Here is a 19,781-nt window from a genome sequence, read left to right as displayed (position 1 = left end):
AGGAGGCTCATGGGGACACCAGAGAGAGAGGCATGGATATGAGCTGAGTAGATGTGGGGGACTGTGATCGGGAGGGGTCCGGGGGTGTGTCTGAAGTGAAGGAGACAGTGCAGGGTGGAAGGAGTGTAGAAAATGAAGGAAGTGCAGCTGCAGAGTGAGGGGACAGGCCGCAGCCGAGTCTTAGCCAGAGAGCCCGGAAAGCCGGTGAGGAGTTACCATAGATTGCGGTACCAGGGAGGCACTGACGGTGGTTGGGGGGATGGGGGGAGAGTAAAGAGGAAAACCAGGCAGAGTACGAGGGCAGAGCAGAGGAGAGACCAGAACACTGCTGGGGAAGAGGCCTGAATGAGGAGGGAGGCAGGGGCACTGCTGTGACTAGGATGCTTGTGCTCAATGACTGGCTTGGGGGGAGGAGGCCAGGGGAACCTTTATTTTCATGGCAGCTAAGGGAAAATTAATTCATTTGGAAGGTTAACTGCCACCATATTTTGAATTTCATGAAGAAAGGCCTGCTGCTTACATCTGTAGCTGCTGATGGCGTACACACGGTCCATATGCCAGGCCCACATGACAATATCCAGCCAGACCTGGAACCTGAGGACAAGGCATGGACAGGACACAAAACGCCCCCAGCAGCAGATAAGATCAAGGAGGAGCAAGCATCGCCAGGCCCAGCAGGAGGCAGAGGGCTCTCCTGGGGGGCACACTCCTCAGGGACTAGAGAGGAGGAGGAGTGAGACCGTTCAGGGGCGGGTGTGGGGAGGTAAGTGAAGGTAAACACCCCCGCCATGCAGTGTGGGCACAGAGCAGGCTTCACTAGACATTCACCGCTGATAAGATGAGGTCCGCCCCCCCCCCCCCCCCCCTGCCTTTTCATCCTTCCCCCAAGGAGCGTGCAAGGAACCTGGGCACCAGCAGGGACCTGTTCCAGAAAAATCCCCACTCTCTTCCTTCACCTCTCTATTGAGCCAGCATGGGAGCTTGCCTCTTAAACAACTCAGGAGGCAGCTGCTCCTCCCCCCACCAACCACCCCTGGAGCTGTCCTGGAATGTCAGCTACCAGCCACCACTGCCCTTAAGGAAGTTGAAATCCTGTTACAGCTCCTCTGGCTCATGGAGGGGGAGCCACTGGGCCCAGATAGCTTGTTGCCTGGCAACCCAGGTAGACACTCCAGGGTCATTCAGTGGGCAGTCCCGTCCCTCACTGCACAGGCAGTAATCAAAGAGGCGTGAGGACACAAGGGCTAACATTTATTGAGCACTTACTCTGGGCTCGGTAGCCACTTTACCGGGATTGCCTTCTTTCATCTCCACGACAGCTCTGTTAAAGAAAACCCGACTTTTTTTTTTTTTTTTTTGATTTTTTTTAAAGAGAGGAAGGGAGAGGGATAGAGAGTTAGAAACATCGAGGAGAGAGAATCATCGACCAGCTGCCTCCTGCACACCCGCAACTAGGGATGTGCTCACAACCAAGGTACATGCCCTTGACCAGAACCGAACCTGGGACCTTTCAGTGGTGCTCTTTTCATATTTTAAAATCACTTCTGGAGCCAAGTCACACTGATGGCTCATACTCTGCTTTCCCCAGCTTTATGGAGGTGTAATGGACAAATAAAAATTGTCTATGTATAGGGTGTGCCATGTAATGGTTTGCTGTCCATATACATTGTGAAATAATTACTGCAATCATGTCAGCCCGCATATCCACCGTGTCTCATAGTGTGTTTGGGTTTGGGTGTGCTGACAAAACTTAAGCTCTACTCTCTTCGCAAATTTCTAGTACACAATACAGTATCTAGGGCAGTGGTCGGCAAACTCGTTAGTCCACAGAGCCAAATAGCAACAGGACAATGATTGAAATTTCTTTTTTGAGAGCCACATTTTTAAAACTTAAATTTCTTCTAATGCCACTTCTTCAAAATAGACTCGCCCAGGCCGTGGTATTTTGTGGAAGAGCCACACTCAAGGGGCCATAGAGCCGCATGTGGCTCACGAGCCATGGTTTGCCGACCACAGAATTAAGGTCACTGTACTGCACATTAGACGCCCCAGAACGTTTGTACCCTTTGACCAACATCTCCCCATTTTTCCCATTCCCTCCCCACCCCCTCGCTGCTGGTAACCGCCATTCTACTCTCTGTTTCCATGAGTTCAAGTTCTTTCGATTCCACACATCCCTGAGGTCATTCAGTGTTTGTGTCTGGCTTATTTCACTTAGCATAATGTCGCCCGGGTTTACCCACATTGTCCCAAATGACAGGATCTTCTTTTTCATAGATATTCCATCGTATATAATACATACTCTGCATTTTCTTCTTTATCATTTTAAAAATTGTTTTAATTGATTTTTATTGTTGAGAGTATTACAGATATCCCCCATTCCCACCCCCCACCATAGCCCTCTCCACCTGGCTCCCACTTCACCCCAGGCCTTCACTTCACTATTGCCTGAGTCCATGGGCTATGCATATCCTATATAATAAAAGGATAAAATGCAAATCAACCAAACGGTGGAATGACTGGTCACTATGATGCACACTGACCACTAGGGGGCAGGCGCTCAACACAGGAGCTGCCCTCTGGTGGTCAGTGCACTCCCACAGGGGGAGCTCTGCTCAGCTGGAGGCTGGGCTCATGGCTAGTGAGTGCAGCAGCAGTGGGGGGGAGCCTCTCCCACTTCCATAGTAGCACTAAGGATGTCCACCTGATGGCTCCAGGACTGCAAGAGGAGGGCACAGGCTGGGCTGAGGGACAACCCCAAGTGCATGAATATCATGCACTGGGCCTCTAGTATGCATATAAATTCTTTGGTTAATCTTGTCCCCTCCACCCTTTGAGATTTGTCAGTCTGTTTCCATGTCTCTGGACCTATTTTGTTCTTCAGTTTATTTTGTTCATTAGATTCCATATATAAGTGAAATCATGTGATGTTTGTCTTTCTCTATCTGGCTTATTTCATGTGGCATAATAATCTCCAGGTCCATCCATGTTGTCTCAAAGGGTAAAGTAGCCTTCCTTTTTTACAGCGGCATAGTGTTCCACAGTGTAAATGTACCACAGCCTTTTATCCACTTATCTACTGATGGGCACTTGGGCTGTTTCTAGATATTAACTATTGTAAGTAACACTGCTGTGGCTATTCAGGGTCTTTTCTGGTTCCAAATAAATTTTTGGAATAGTTGCTCTAGATCTGTGGAATATGCCTTTCGTATTTTCATGGAGGTTGTGTTAAATCTATACATTGCATTGAGTAGCATGGACACTTTTATGATGTTAATCCTTCCAACCTGTGAATACAGTACATGCTTCCGCTTGTTTGTATCTTCCTCTATTCCTTTTTTTCAATGTCCTATAGTTTTCCAAGCACAGGTCTTTTACCTCCTTGGTTAAATTTATTCCTAGGTATCTTATTTTGTTGTTATTGTTGCAATAATAAACGAGATTGTTTTCTTAGTTTCTCTTTCCAATGGGTCATTACTGGTGTTTTCATGTCCTTTTCTGTGCTGTTGAAGTCCTCACCAAGTTCCTCAAGCATCCTTATAACCATTGTTTTACAGAACTTCATATCTAGTCGTTTGCTTGTTTCGATTTAATTTAGTTCCTTTTCTGGAGATGACTCATGCTTTTTCATTTGGGACCTGTGTCCTTGTCCCCTCATTTTAGCTCCTCCCCTGTGTTTGTTTCTATGTATTAAGTAGAGCTGCTACATCTCCTGGACCTGGTAGAGTGGCCTTATGCAGCTGGTGTCTTGTAGGGCTCAGTCACCCAGCTTCCCATGTCACCCGTGCTGGGCACTCACTCCACGTGCACCCCCTGTGTAGGCTCTGTGCACCCTCCTGTTGTAGTTGAACCTTGATTGCTGTTGACACATCGCTGGGAGGGACTGACTCCCAGGCCAATCAACTACAAGGATCAGCTGCTACTACACTGGAGGAGCTGGTGTGCCGGGGCCAACCCCGGGAGCAGGACTTGCTTCAGGGGGGCTTTGGTCCCTACCAAGTCTTCCCCTTGAGTGTGTAGCTCACGGAAGTGGATGGGTTATAACCTGATATGGTCTGAAGCTGACCCGTGGGCACACTAGCTCTGGAGGGACCACTTGGCAAGAGGTTTGAGGTATGCCAAGGGCAGGTGCTGCTTGTTTGAGAGATTTTTAGAGAAGTCCAAAGCATGAGGCATGAGAGACCACTTGTATGGAAAAGCAATTAGAAACACCTGGGTTGGCCTGCAAATTGGGTGGAGCGGGGCTGACTGTGTTAGCAAGGTCAATGGAGACCCAAGTTTGGCGACTGCCTGCCAGCTCTGTAGGCGGAGGGCTCAGCAAAGCCACAATGGACCCTGCCAGCGCTTGTGTCTGGGAGAAAGCTGCCTCTCCAGTTCTCGCCCTGATGCCAGACAATTTCGTTTCTCCCCTGGGTCCCTGGGCCTCTGGCACCGCTGTCCCAGCGCTGGAACTTGGAGCAAGTGAGCGGAGTAAGTCCGTGCGTGGGCCCTTAAGAGCAACGCCTAGCATGGCAGCAGCCCGTCGTTGCACTCACCCACAGTCTGGTTTTTACTTCCAGAAGTCGTGGGGACTGTTCTCCCCAGCACCGGAACCTGGGCTGGGGCTCTGATGTGAGGCTGGGACCCCTGGCTCCTTAGCGGGGAGCTCCGCAGCAGAGATATTCCTCTCGATGTTTATCGTCCACATGTGGATGTGGGTCTCGACCCTTCCTGCCAGCCTCCATTTGGCTGCTTCTTTATCCTTCATGACTGGATCCCTGTGTAGCTAGATTTCAGACATTCTGAATGACGGTTTCCCAGTAATTTAGTTGTAATTTTGATGGGGTTGTGGGAGGTTCGAGCACCACATTTGCCTACGAGCTGCCACCTACATTTTCTTTAAGTATTCATTTATGGGTAGACACTTAGGTTGTCTGCATAACTTGTCTGTTGTGAATAGCGCTGCAGTGAACACTGGAGTTCAGATCTCTCTTTGAGATTTATATCCAGTGGTGGGTTTGCTGGGTTGTATAGTTGTCCTATTTTTTTTTTTTTTTTGAGGAAACTTCATACTGTTTTTCATAATGGCTGCATCAATTTACATTCCCATTCAACAGTGTACAAGATTCCCTTTGTTTCCTCATCCACATTTTATCATGCTAGTATCTTGTGTTTTTTGTAATAGTCATGCTAGTGATGTCACATTTAGTTATCTCATTTGCATTTCCCTGGTGATTGGTGATATTGAGCACTTTGTCATATACCTGTTGGCCATTTGTATGTCTTCTTCGAGGAAATATCTCCTCAGGCCCTTTTTTAATTGGGTTATTTAGATTTTTGCCATTGAGTTAAGAGTTCTTTATATTAACTCCTTATCTGATATATAGTTTGCAAATATTTTCTCCCATTCTATATGTTGCCTTTTCTTTTTATTGATTTTTTTTTTCCTTTGCAGAAGCTTTTGAGTTTGATGTAGTGCCATCTGTTTATTTTTACTTCTGTTGCCTTTGGTTTTGGTGTCATATCCAAAAAAAAATTATTGCCAAGGCCAATGTCAAGAGTTTTATGGTTTCTGGTTTTAGGTTTAAATCCTTAATCTATTGTGAGGTTTTTTGTTTGTTTGGTTTTTTTTTTTTGATCTTTTTTGATATGGTGTGAGATAAGAGTATAATGTCAATCTTTTGCAAGTGGATATTCAATTTTCCTAAAACCATTTATTCAAGTGACTACCCTTTCCCCATTGTCTATTCTTGGCACTCTTATCAGATTAATTGATTGAACATATGTGGATTTATTTTAGGACTCTAGATTCCCTTCCATTGGTCTATTATATGTCAGTGGTCGGCAAACCGCGACTCACGAGCCACATGTGGCTCTTTGGCCCCTTGAGTGTGGCTCTTCCACAAAATACCATGTGCGGGTGAGCATGTACAGTGCGATTGAAACTTCGTGGCCCATGCGCACAAGTCGCTTTTCAGCCTGGGTGTGTCTATTTTGAAGAAGTGGGTCTAACGCTGAGCCACATCCAAGGAGCCAAAGAGATGCATGTGGCTCGTGAGCCTGTTTGCCAACCACTGGTCTATGTGACTGTTTTTATGCTAGTACCATACTATTTTAAATATTATAACTTTGTAATATAGCTTGAAATTGGGAAGTGTTATGCCTCCAGCTTTGTTCTTCTTTCTTAAGATTGCTTTTGTTATTTGGAGTCTTTTGTAGTTTCATACAGACTTCAAGGTTACTTTTTCTGTTTCCGTGGGATCGATGCCATTGGAATTCTGATAGGGATTTCACTGAATCTGTAGCTTGCTTTGGGTAATGTGGACGTTTCCACAATATTAATTCTTCCCATCTGAGAAAAGAGGATATTTTTTCATTTAATTGTGTTTTCTTCCTTTTATTTCATCAATGTCTAATGCTTTTCAGTATACAATTCTTTCACCTCCTTCATTATATTTATTCCTAACTATTTTATTGCTTGTTGTATTATAAATGAAATTTTCTTAATTTCTTTTTTGGGCCGGGACCTGTTTGGCTCAATGAATAGAGCGTCGGCTTGGGGACTGAAGGGCCCCGGGTTCGATTCCGGTCAAGGGCATGTACCTTGGTTGCGGGCATATCTTCAGTAGGGGATGTGCAAGAGGCAGCTGATCGATGACTCTCTCTCATCGATGTTTCTAATTCTCTATCTCGCTCCTTTCCTCTCTGTACAACAATCAATAAAATATATTTTTTTAAAAATTTCTTTTTTGGGTAGTTTGTTGTTAGTGTATAGAAACACAGCTGATTTTTCTATGCTAATTTTGTAACCTGCAATTTTACTGAATTCATTTGTTAGTTCTAATAGTTTGAATTTTCTATATGTATGATTATGTCATCTGCAAACAGAGACGATTTAACTTCCTTTCTGATTTTGATGACTCTTATTTATTTTTTTCTTGCCTAATTGCTCTGGGTAGACCTTCAATACTGTGCTGAATAGAAGTGTTGAGATCGGGAAACCTAGTCTTGTTTCTGATCTTAAATAAAAAGCTTTCAGCTTTTTCTCATTGAGTATGATGTTAATTGTAGGCTTGTCATATATGGCCTTTATTCTCTTAAGGTACATTCCTTCCATACCTAGTTTGTTAAGAGTTATTATCATGAAAGGATGTTGAATTTTTCAAATGCTTTTTCTGCATCTATTTCGATGATGATATGATTTTTATCCTTCATTTTGTTAATGTGCTGTATCAACTTTATTGGCTTGTATATGTTGAACCATCCTTGAACCATCCTTGCATCCCAGTTAATTCTTTTAATGTGTATGATCCTTTTAATGTGCTGTTGAATTTGGTTTGGCAGTACTTTTTTTTTAATATATTTTATTGATTTTTGTACAGAGAGGAAGGGAGAGAGATAGAGAGTTAGAAACATCGATGAGAGAGAGTCATCGATCAGCTGCCTCTTGCACACCCCCTACTGGGGATATGCCCGCAACCAAGGTACATGCCCTTGACTGGAATCAAACCCGGGGCCCTTCAGTCCCCAAGCCAACGCTCTATCCATTGAGCCTAACCGGTCTCAGCGGTTTGGTAGTACTTTTTAAGGATATTTGCATCTATGTTCATTAGAGATATTTGCCTGTAATTTTGTTTTCTTAAAGTGTCCTTGTCTGGCTTTGGTATCGTAATAATGCTGGCTTCATAGAATAAGTTTAGAAGTGTTCCCTCCTCTTCAAATTTATGGAAGAGTTTCAGAACGATTGGCATTAATTCTTTTTTAAATGTTTGGTAGAAGTCACAGGATTCTGTGCTTTTCTTTGTTGGAAAGTTTTTGATTACTGGTCTAATCTCCTTATTAATTATTTGTCTGTTTAGATTTTCTGTTTCTTCATTATTCATTCTTGGTAGGTTGCATGTTTCTAGGAATTTATCCATTTCTTCTAAGCTATCCCATTTATTGACGTATAATTGTTCACAATAGTCTCTTAGGATGGTTTGTATTTCTGTGGTATAACTTGTAGTGCCTCCTCTTTCATTTATAATTATGTTCATCTGAGTCCTCTCCCTTTTTTCCTGGTGAAGCCGCTAGCAGTTTGTCAGTTTTGTTTATCTTTTCACCAAACCAACTCTTGGTTTTGTTGATTTTTTCCCCTATTATCCTTTTAGTCTTTAGTTCATTAATTTCTGCTCTAATCTTTATTTCCTTCCTTTTGCTAACTTTGGGCTTAGTTTATTCTTTTTCTAGTTCTTTGAGGTGCAGTTAGTTTTTTTTACTTGAATCTTTTTTAAAAATTATTATTAACATAGGCATTTGTCACTCTAAACTTTGCCTTTAGAACTACTTTTGCAGTATCTCAAATATTTTGGTAGGTTTTGTCTTTATTTTTGCTTGTCTCAAGTCAAATTTTGATTTCCACTTTGATTTCATACTTGACCCACTTGACCACTTGACCATACTTGATCACTCTTCTGGAGTGTATTGTTTAATTTCCTAATTCACATTATTTGTGAATTTTCTAATTTCCCCCCTATTATTGATTCTAAGTTTCATGCCATTATGGTTTGAAAGACACTTCATATGATTTTAATCTTCTTAGATTTGTTAAGACTTGCTTTGTCCTCAACATATAATATATCCTGGAGTATGTTCAGTGTGTACTTGAGAAGAATGTGTATTCTGGTGCTGTTGGACAGAATGTGCCTTATACAGTGTCTGTCTGTTAGGTCTATTTGCACTATAGAGTTATGCAAGTTCTCTATTTCCTTATTGATTTTCTGTTGATCTATCCAATGTTAAAAGCGGAGTATGAAAATCCCCTACTGTTATTATACTGCTATTTATTTCTCCTTTCAGTTGTTAGTATTTGCTTTAAATATTTAGGTGCTCCAATGTTGGGCTCATATGTATTTATGCTCCTTATGTCCTCCTAATGAATTGATCACTTTATCATTATATAGTGACCTTCTTTGTCTCTTTGATCAATTTTGATGAAAGTCTATTTTATTGATAGAAGTATAACCATGCCAGCTCTATTTTGTATTATTTGCGTAGAATATCTTCTGCACTTTCAACCTGTGTGTGTCCTTAAAGTGAAAGCGAGTCTCTCATAGGCAGCACATCTTTTCATGTTTTCTTAATCTACTCTCTGTGTCTTTTGATTAGAGAAGTTAATGAACTAAGCCAATTGCACGTAAGTAATTATTGGCAAGTAAGGATTTATTATTGCCATTTTGCTGATCGTTTTTTCACTCTTGTGTAGTTTCTTTGTTCATTTCTTTCTTACTTTCTTCGTTTGTGGCTTATTTTTTATTGTGGTACGGTTTAATTCCTTTCCTCATATATTTTTGTATCTACTAGAGGTGTCTTTTTCTGTGGGTTTACATGAGACATAGTTATAACAGTCTATTTGAAACTGATAACAACTTACCTCCATTTGCATAAAACGCTATAGTTTCATTTTTCCTCCCTCTGTGTTTTATGATATTAATGTCAAACTTTGTCTTTTTATATTGTGCACCCATTAACAAATTATTATAGCTATCGTTATTTTTAATAGCTGATATACTAGAGATAAAAGGTTTTTTTACACACCACAATTCCAGTGTTAGAGTATTCCGAGTTTGACTTTATATATACCAGTGAGTTTCATATGTTTTCATGTTGGGACTTAGCATCCTTCCATTTCAACCTGAAGAACTCCCTTTAGCTTTTTCTGTAAAGTAGTTGTGGTGGTGATAAACTCCTTTAGTTTTTGTTTATTTGGGCATGTCTTCATCTTTCTCATTTCTAAAGCCCAGTTTTACTGGCTATAGTATTCTTGGATTTCAAAATTAAAACATGTGCTCTTAAAGGATACTATTAAGAAAACGAACAGGAAGCCACAGATTGGGAGAAAATATCTTCAAAACATATATCAGACAAAGCACTTTTATCTAGAATATGCAAAGGGTTCTTCTAGCTCAGGTGTCGGCAACCTGCGGCTCCAGAGCCACATGCGGCTCTTTTGAAGCTTTACCGCGGGGCTCCGACAACTTGCAAGCCTGTGTGAAAATGAAGGTAATGTCTTACAGCCCTGATGTGCTGACACTGTGCACTGAGGTTCAGGAGCAAAAATCCCGTTAACCAGGTAAATTAAATATTTTAATTAGCTATTAATTTGCAAAAATATATTTTACATTGTTAAGTGAAAAAGTCCTTTTTTTCTTCAGATTGACAGCTAACTGCACAATCCGGTATATAGCATTAAGGTAAGAAACAATATATGCAGTGTTATATTTGTTTTAAATGTCGCAATGGTTTTGTGGCTCCCGGGTTTTTTTTTTCCCTTCGGAAACAGGTCCAAGTGGCTCTTTAAGTCTTAAAGGTTGCAGACGCCTGTTCTAGCTCAATAACAAGGAGGAATGCAATCTAATAAAAAATTGAAATAATAAAAGGTTTGAATAGATGGCAGAAGACACATACATGACAAGATTTTCAGCATCACTACTCATTAGACAAAGGCAAATTAAAACCTCAATGAGACACCTCTACATGCCTGGGTATGACAAAAAGAAAAAGAAAGGGAAGGAAAGGAAATAGGAAAAAGAGGGAAAAACAGAGAAAAGACTAACTGCATCAAGGTGGGTGAGAATGTGGAGCAACTGGACCAGTCATACATGCCTGGTTGGAAAATTGGGGCAGATATTTTGCAGGATAGTGTAGTTCCTTTTTAACGAAGTCAAACATATGCCTATAACACAACCCAATCATCCCACTCCTGAGTAGCTATCCAATGGAAAGGAAAGTATATGCCCAGACAAAGACTTGTCCACACATATTAATAGCAGCTTTATTTTTAACAGCCCAAACTGCCAATAACCCAAATGTCCATTAACAGGTGAACAACAAATAAATTGTGGTTATCCATTTAATGCTATGCTACTCAGTGCGAAGGAATGAACTACTGACACATGCAATGATATGGAAGAGTTTAAAAAACTTCCTGATAAGTGAAAGAAACAAAATAAAAACAAGTACCTACTGTGTGGTTCCATTTACATAAAACCTTATAAAAGGCACACTGGTGTGTACCGACAGGAAGTAAACCAGTGGTAACCTGGGGTGGGGAAAGGGTTAAAAGAGAGGAAAGGGGGAGTGAGGAAAGCCCTTTGGGGATGATGAATATACTCACCATTTTGATTATGCCGATAGTTGTGTTTTTGTTTTTTTTATATATAACAAGTGAATAGCAGATGTAAAAATTTATCAAATTGAGTACTTTAAATATGTGTGGTTTATAGTAGGTCAATTATTGTTCAATACACCGTTTTTTTAAAAAGTCCAGTTCTTGAGTTTTTTAATGGAAATCTCAAGCCTCTGGATGGCTATTTGAGCACTAAGGTCTGAAGGGAGAGGCTGCTGCTATTCTAAGCCAAGGCACCTGCCCACCTCCCCGGGGAGACACGTCAAACAGAGGTGATCCCCAAACAAAGGCGTGGCTGCCTGGACATTCGGAAAGCAGCCCGTGGACTAAGAATTGGGACGGATAACGCCCTCCTTAAAGAATGACAAAGCTCCAAACAATGTCAAGACATCCCCTTGTCCAGCTGTCATGCAGAAAGGAAAATGGATGCTCAGAGCTCCGAGATGATTGAAACAAGGTCCATGAAGGATGGTAGGACAGGTTTAGGGACAAAATGGTGCACGTGTTCAGGGGAGGGAAGGGGTGCTGTGAGCACAGATGGACTTCTCTGTCTCTCTCCTACCCATGCAGAAGTCACTCACGCACAGGCGTGACTGCTTGTGGGCTGCTGGGTGGGTGGTCGTAGGCCCCTTCCCCTCGTCTCCACCCACCAGGATGAGCGAGAACCAGTGGTCGCTGCTCGCTGTACCCTGGCCTGCACTCTCCCGGGGCCTCACCCCTCGCCTGGCTCCCCGAGGGAGGGCTCCATCCTGCTGCTGGGAGGACAGGCTTTCTGCACCCAGACGCTGCCTGCCCCGAGAGGCAGTAAATGCCAGGCACTCTCCTTTTCCCTGCAGACCTCGTGAGCTCATTCTGGTAAAAGTTTAATGCCTAAAGTCAATTACGCTTAAGGATGCTCTGATGAGCCCCTCAACAGCCTTTTCTCAGGGCCGTTCCGGCCTGCGGCTGCTTCCCACTCCCCCCACACGCTGCTGAGAAAACCTCATTGCCCCTCCTGGCCCCCAGCTTGCTGGGTGACCTTGAGAGAGGCCCACCCCCTCAGTGGGCCTGGCTTTGACCTTCACACAAAGGAAGGGCTGCCTTGGATGCTCTCGGAGGCGTGTGCTGGGCTTGTTCATCCCTCCGGCCCCTCCGCTCTGGGTGAGCCAAGCAGCAGCAGGAACGGGAGGACCCCTCCATGCTGGAGGCCTGTGGGGGCAGAAGTGCCAACAAGCAGAGCTGTTGTAAAAGGGGAGATATTCTGGGTGGGCTTTCGTTCATCGAGTGGGAAAACACTATCAGAGACATGCGAAGAACTATCCAGTGCACAGTCCCGGCTACGGTGGCCTGGCCGCCTTCCCTGCATGGCATCCAACTCCACCGCAGCTGAGAGCCTTTCGTCAGCCTGGCCCTTATGTGCCCCAGATGTGCCACAGCTGGCTCCAGGCTCTTGCTGAGGGCTCAGGCAGGCCCCGGGGAGAGAAGGAGTGGAGGTGACTAGGTTGTCCTGTGATGGCCAGTGAGGCACAATTCACCTCTCACCTGGCCACTCATTGCTTCCAGTCCTGGTCTGCCAGTCCTCGGGCTGGGCTTTGCATATTTCTCCTGCTCTCACATCCTCCTCCTGCAACTCCCTCCCCTTGAGAGCCCTCCCCTTCTTGTCCCCTTCCCAAAGCAACTCTGGAAGCTTCTCCACTTCACTCTGAGATGGCAAACTGCGGCTCGAGAGCCACATGTGGCTCTTTGGCCCCTTGAGTGTGGCTCTTCCACAAAATACCATGGCCTGGGAGAGTCTATTTTGAAGAAGTGGTGTTAGAAGAAGTTTAAGTTTAAAAGATTTGGCTCTCAAAAGAAATTTCAATCGTTGTACTCTTGATATGTGGCTCTGTTGACTAATGAATTTGCCGACCACTGGCCTAGAGGATTCCTGTTCCCCCCTCCCCATACCCCGTCTCCATGTATCCCAACCCTGTGAGGGGAACAGCGTGGGCACAGGGTGGAGGAGGCTCTGGCTAGGAACATGGGCTTGGTCTGCGGCCCATGATCTGTACCTGCCCCCATCCTGCCACCGGTCAAATGCTGGCGGCCCTGGGAGATGCATTCCAAGTCCAGAAAGAAGGTGGCTCTCTTGAGACAGGAAGCCCGTTTCTGGTCCACCTGATCGGGGTGGAGGCTGCTTCAGAAAGGTGGAGCAGTGCGTGAACCAGGGGTCCCCTCTTTCTAGACAGGACGCCCTCATGTGACTCTCCTCAGACCATTATTTTCTACTCCGGCTGCAATGATGTCCTTTGCTGTGTGTTGACTAGGGATGGTATTGACCTGATGAGGCGTGGGCACTGAGCAGACAGGATGGATGTTGCTGACTCCCGGAGAGAGCCTTTGGAAGTGGCCAGAGGAGATGTAGGAAGCGGGGATTAGAGGCATGGCCACTGTGACTCTTCAGTTGTTGGGCCACAAGGCAAGTTGGAGGGGAGGGGGTCCACAGGGGAGGAGCCAGGGCAGCTTGGGCAGCTAGAGATCATTTGGGGGGACTGGTTGGGATCCACGTACCCACACCCTCACCTGAGATCCCTTTCTGCCCATGTCCTCTCTCACTGGGGTCCAGGGAGACAGCCGAGTAGGACGCACTTGCTGCCTAACTTCCAGTTGGGTTCACAGATGGGAGGCACCAGCAGGAGACTGAAGGGAAGGAAGAGGTGGAGCAGGGTATTGCCCCGCCTCCTGCTTGCTCAGGGTTGCTGCTAGCAAGGACCACGCTCCTCTAGGACCACACAGCTCCGGCTAGCATCCTCTGGGAGTCAGTGACATCCATCCTATTCGGTCAGTGCCTCTGGTCTAGGGCAGGAATGTGGCTGCCATCGCTGGTCCCTGGGTGCCTGCAGGGTAGCCCTCAGGCATTTGGCCTCCTGGTGTTCCTTCCCTCAGGTTGTCCCCTCCTGCACTGTCCCAGGTTTGTCCGGCATGCCCGGCAGCACACATGATGGCATGCCACTTTGGGGATTAGACCAAGAGAGCCTGCAGTTTCAGTCTTGAGAACCCTCTTTCTCTTTCTCCTGGGTCACTCATTCTGGGCGAGGCAGGATGCTGGGTCGTGAGCAGCCCTATGGAGAGGTCCACAAGACAAAACACTGATGTTTCTAACAGTCAGCAAGGGTCCTGGCTCGCCAACAATCCCCTGAGTGAGTCTGGAAGTAGATCCGTAGCCCCAGGCAAGTCTTGAAATGCCAGCAGCCCCTATGGACAGCTGGCTGCCACCTCCTGAAAGACACAAGAGTCCCAGCCACCCAGCTAAGCCCCTCCCAGATGCTCATAACTCTGTGAGGTCATAGTGTCTGGTGGTTTAAACTGCGGACTGTTGGGGTAACTTGTTACACAGTAGTAGGTGACGAACACAGTGGCTGTCTAACGGGCTTACGGCAGAAGCTGCTGTGAAAAAGTTTAATACCTTAACAATGTTGAGGTGGTTCCGGCATGTTCCATCTGAGTATTTTCTGACGGGTCCCCCTCCTGAAGATCTGGGTCTGGGGTAGGTCTGCTGTCCTTATTGGGGCCTTGAACCAGACAGGCCTAGGGATGGATGAGGAAATAGGAGAAGCGGGAGGAGAAGGAGGGGAAGGAGAAGGGCAGTGAGGGGAGGCTCACAGGGAGTCAGGATGGAAGGTTCAGGCCCGAGTTGGTCCACAGGAACCCAGGAGAGACACCTGCCTGTCTCCACCTGCTCATGGGAAGCGATCGAGGTGAGATCCCGAGCGCCCAGGACCGGGGAGAGTCCCGGGCTGCCGGTTGGATGGGGTTAATGTAGCAGGATTCCCAGGTGCGTTTTCCGTGAGGCACGGATTCCTAAGGGCCCTGCTCCGGTTCGGCGTGTACCCTGCCGCGGAAGCAGCGTGCCAGCGGTGCCCGGCCCACGGAGGACCAGCCGGGAGCGGCCAGCTCCCTCCGGGGGCGGACACTCTGCTCCCGCAGCGGGCCGGCAGCCTCCCATTACTGCGCAGGGGGCCCTTTTGTGCGGCAGAGTGGCCTCGGGGTGCCCTCTGTGAGTCATTTCCTGTTGTTCTGCTCGGAGAAGCCCTGCCATTCTGGAAAGCCAGATTTGACATTTTTGCAGGAGGAACTTCTGGGCCTTTTGGTCAAGGAGAAAGGCAGGGATCCTTTTTTCTATGTTTACAAAGCCATTAATTGGACTTTTTATAAAATTAGCCTCCATTAGGAGCTCGGCTGGAATGGGAGAGCAGCCTTATTTAATACAAAGCACCGCTCTTAAAGGGTTCTTTTCAGTGACCAAGTGCTCAGTGGCCAGGGGGCTGGTAAGGTGGGCTCTGCCCCTTCTGCTGCCGAAAGCCAGCGGCACGGACTCAGGGCGCGCTTAGTGGTCCCTGGGCACCTCCCTGTGCCCACTCCCGCTGCAGAGAGAGAAGGGGCAGGGGTGGGGGTGGGGGGGAGGAAAGCGTGGTCCAGAGCCATCCTCAGGGCCCGCCTGCAACCCCTGCTTCTGTCTGCCTCTCCGCTGCCACTCTTTTCTTTTTCTTTCACCCGAGGATATTTCCCCATTCATTTTTAGACAGAGTGGAAGGGAGGGGGTGAGAGACAGAGAGAAACACTGATGTGAGAGAGACGCATAGATTGGTTGCTTCCCACAAGGCCCCCTACTGGGGCCAGATATTGAGCCCCTGCAGCTGAGGTCCATGCCCTTGACCCAAGTCACACCTGGAACCCTTCAGTCCACAGGCCTACGCTACAAGCACTGAATCAAACCAACTATGGCCCTGGTCGGCAAACTGAGGCTCATGAGCCACATGCAGCTGTTTGGCCCCTTAAGTGTAGCTCTTCCACAAAATACCATGGCCTGGGCGAGTCTTTGTTGAAGACGTGGCCTTGGAAGAAGTTTAGGTTTAAAAAAATGTGGCTCTCGAAAGAAATTTCAGTCGTCGTCCTGTTGCTATTTGGCTCTGTGGACTCATGAGTTTGCTGAACATCGAACTAAGGGCATGGCTGTGATGCTTCAGTGGGCCTCTGTTTCAAGCCGTTGTCGGGAAAGTCCAGCTGACACAGTGGCTCAGTCGTCAGCAGCGAAGGGTGATGCCATGTACCTGATCGCAGTCCTCCAGAGTGCTCGAGAAAGGGCAAATTCTGAAATAAATGCTAGTCTTGCCTCAAGAAGAGACAGGAGTAGGGGTTTGGACTGTGCGTGTTAGGACCACACCAGGCAACTCCTGGGGCTCACGGGTGCTGCTGGACAGGGTAAGCTTGCCAATGACCTCTGGCTGCCCTCCTGCCCACCCCTGGGTCTCCCGCACCCCACTTTTGCACCCTCCGCATCTGGAGGAGCCCAGGTACAGCCCCAGCCTACGCTCCCCTCCCTCCCCCACTTCCCGGGTGACGCCGTCAGTTGAACTTTCTGTTCTGCGCGCAGGAAGCGTACCTACCCAGGGATCTGAGATGCTTTTCCCTTTTCCAGTCCCTTCTGAGCAGAGAGACAAGGCATGGCCAGCACACACACTTCTCCTTTCCCCAACCACAGCCTCTCAGTAGACACAGCTCCCACCCAGCCACCGCTGTCCCTCAGCTCCGTCCTGGCACTGCCGTCTTGGCTGGCCATGGGGCAGACAGGTTGTCCTGGAATGACATGTGCCAAGTGCGTGAACCTTCACATCCCAAACCGTGAGCTTGTGGAGGGAGAGGCAGTCTGAGTGCCTCCCCTGGAATCCAGCTCTGTGCACAGCTCCTGGTACAGGGAGCCTCCCGCACAGGCCACTGCCCTGGCCTTGCCCACCGGCCTCTGCCTGCATCTTTCCCGGGTCAGGAGGGCACCATTTCCGATCAGTGAGCTCGGGCATCCCACTGTCCTCCTCAGGAAACTCTCTCGCAAGAGAGCCCACTTCTAACCAGTCCTCCACCGAGTTCTAATCAAAGTAATAGCTTCCCGTTGCAGAAAACTAGGGAAGCACGGGAAATGAACTGCATTATTCAAAGTACATTTTCAAAATCTCTTCCAGTTGTGACTTCATTCATTCATTCATTCCTTCAGCAAACACTTGAGCTAACGGTTCTCTCCCAAAATCAGTGTGAGAGAGGGAGGACACAAATGTCCCAGAGCAATTCTCACTCTGCGTGGAACCTTATGTTGGCTTCAATTAAATATATATTATATTGAAATGCTCCTTGGGCTCACATTTCATCTTGGATTGAAATGTCCATTAGCAGCCATTCCGTATTTCCTTTGTCCATTTAGATGGAATCGTATTCTGAGCTCGCGATCCTCCTGGGGCCAGGGCTGCTCTCAGAGCACACCCTGACTCTCAGCCATCGCTGAGTTCTTCCTTCAACTCCGGGCTAAGAGGTTTGAGGTCCCAAATGCTTTCTCTTCTTATAAAAATCTCTTCGCCCAACTCCTACCGAATCCACGTCGGGCGCTGCATTTTCCCTTTGCGCCTCGCTCTGAAAAGGGAAAGCTATTGGGCCTTCAGATCTCCTTGCTGGTGCTGAATTGAGGCATCTTTTCTTCTACCTGTTTTCCCCTCCCCCCCTCTTACTTTGACATAATGAAAACAGGTATCAATTATGACTCTAAAAACAATTGTCATTGAAATGAATGGGAATCTATTTCAAAGAGAATGTGAGCGATCATGCACCTGTCTCCTGCCAGCGCTGCCCCCATCCGCTCCTATAACCTGGAGCTTGAGGTGGAGGATAAAGTCCCATCTTCTCTGGTATTCAAATCCACGTGGCTCCAGCTCCATCCTGTTCTCGTGAGGGCATCTTTCTCTCCTAGTGCCGCCTGCTCATGCAAAGTTCAAGAATCCCAATGATGTTTGCTGTACGTTGGAACCCCAAGGGGAAAAGTCATGGTATGACCCCATTTCCTCCCAGGGGATGCTTTGTCCCCTAGGCAGAGTGCCTCTCTCATCCCAGCAGCCTTCCTGTCTGAGGAGTTCTGGGTGGGAGGTGGTTCCATGGACCTCATGCCTGCAGAGAGCCAGGCCTCCCAAACATCCTGTTACACCTTCCCGCCATGCAGTGGGCACTGCAGGTCCTGGAGGGCCTCCTCCTCGGGGGTCTCAGCTAAGCTCCTGGATCCAGTCTTGGCTTCAGCACTAATTAGCTGCAACCTTGGGATCCCCTCCCTGATCTCCAGGCTTATTATCTGCAAAGTTGGCACCAAAAAAAGCCCACTGAGAGCGGTAGCCATTCTCAGCCGTGGCTCCTGGAGCCAGAGGGACCTCATTTCCCCGCCGGAGTCAGTAGCGCCCCTCACAGGGAGAGGGGTCTGCTGGGGAAGCTGATCCTGAAGCCTCAGAAAGCTGGGGTACCCATGAGCCCCTGCTCCTGCCACACCCCCTGGGCTCGTCAGGAATGGAGAAGCTCACCCCTCCCCTGACCTCCGGAGTCAGAATCCCAGGGTGCAGCCCAGGAATCTGTGTTAACAAGCACTCCAGGTGATTCTCAGGCACACGAGGTTGGAGGACCACTGTTCCAAAGCATCTTCTCACCTTCTCCTCAACCCCACCCCTGAGACCCAGGAGACAACAGATGGGGTCTCCTGGCCCCAGGTGGAATGTCACTCAGCACTGCCTTTCAACCCGCTCCAAGACTCCCTCTCACAGTCCCCTGGCCAGCTCAGCCACTCTGCCCTTCTCCACAATGCCACCTCCCTCTCCAGACTGCTTCAGGAACCCCCTGTGCCATCAGCTTCACCAGCCCCACCTCTCTCTGGCTCTGTGCGACTTCCCTCTCCTTCCTGTTGCGGCCCACAGGACTCCGTCCTTCTGTCCATCTGTCATCCTGGTCTCCTTTTCCAGACCCTCCCTCAACCTCCTAACATCCTGGTTGTGAGACAGACTCGTCTACTTCAAGCCCTGCCCTACAATGGCACTGAGATCCAGGCATGGGCCCTCTTGCCTGGGAGACTCGATGTCCTCCTCTGGGAAATGGGGATGGCAGCACCTGTCCCCCAGGGCTGTGGCAGGACGGAGAGGAGGTCCTGGCACATGCCCGGCATGTCTTGGCTGCTAAGCCATGAGCTGTCAGGAGGTGGAGAGAGAAAGAGTCCACTTCCCGAGGGCACTTACAAGGGCAGAGAAGGGGGTGGTGGTGCTGGAGGAAGATCAGCCACAGGAGTTACAAGCAGGCCCTAGGCTCAGCGCCCCATCTCTCTCCCACTTTCACCGCCAGCCTCACCCCTGGTACATGGGGCTCCTGGCAGGTGGTGGAGCCTTGTTTACAGACCCATAGTCACCCCTAAGCCTTCCTGTGACCCGGGGGCCTCCGGCTGAGCTGTGAGAGCTGCGATGAGGAAGGAGGCCATTCTGCCTGGAGAACACTTCCCCAGAGTTAGTCCTTCCTGTCTCTGGTTCCAAGTTCCACTGCGGCTGCACTCGCTGCATTGTACTCATCAGCTAGAGGTCTGTCCCCCTATCTCCTCCTTCAGGGCAGGGACTATCCCCAGGCCCTGGCACAGACACACGTCCCATACATGATACAGAAAGCCCCTCGGCCCCAAGTTCTCAAATCTACCTTTTTTGGGGGAGGTGCGGGACTAGGACACCAGAAACTCAGTCTTTCTTCCAAAGGCTCTGAGCCCAAGAGGCACTGCCTAAATTGCAGGGCAGGTTGGATCTGGGGATCTGACCACAGACAGCGTGTGCCCACAGCCGTC

This window comes from Pipistrellus kuhlii, unplaced genomic scaffold (genome assembly GCF_014108245.1).
Source record: "Pipistrellus kuhlii isolate mPipKuh1 unplaced genomic scaffold, mPipKuh1.p scaffold_m20_p_11, whole genome shotgun sequence".
NCBI classification, from domain to species: domain Eukaryota; kingdom Metazoa; phylum Chordata; class Mammalia; order Chiroptera; family Vespertilionidae; genus Pipistrellus; species Pipistrellus kuhlii.
Note: the sequence above shows the minus strand (reverse complement) of the source record.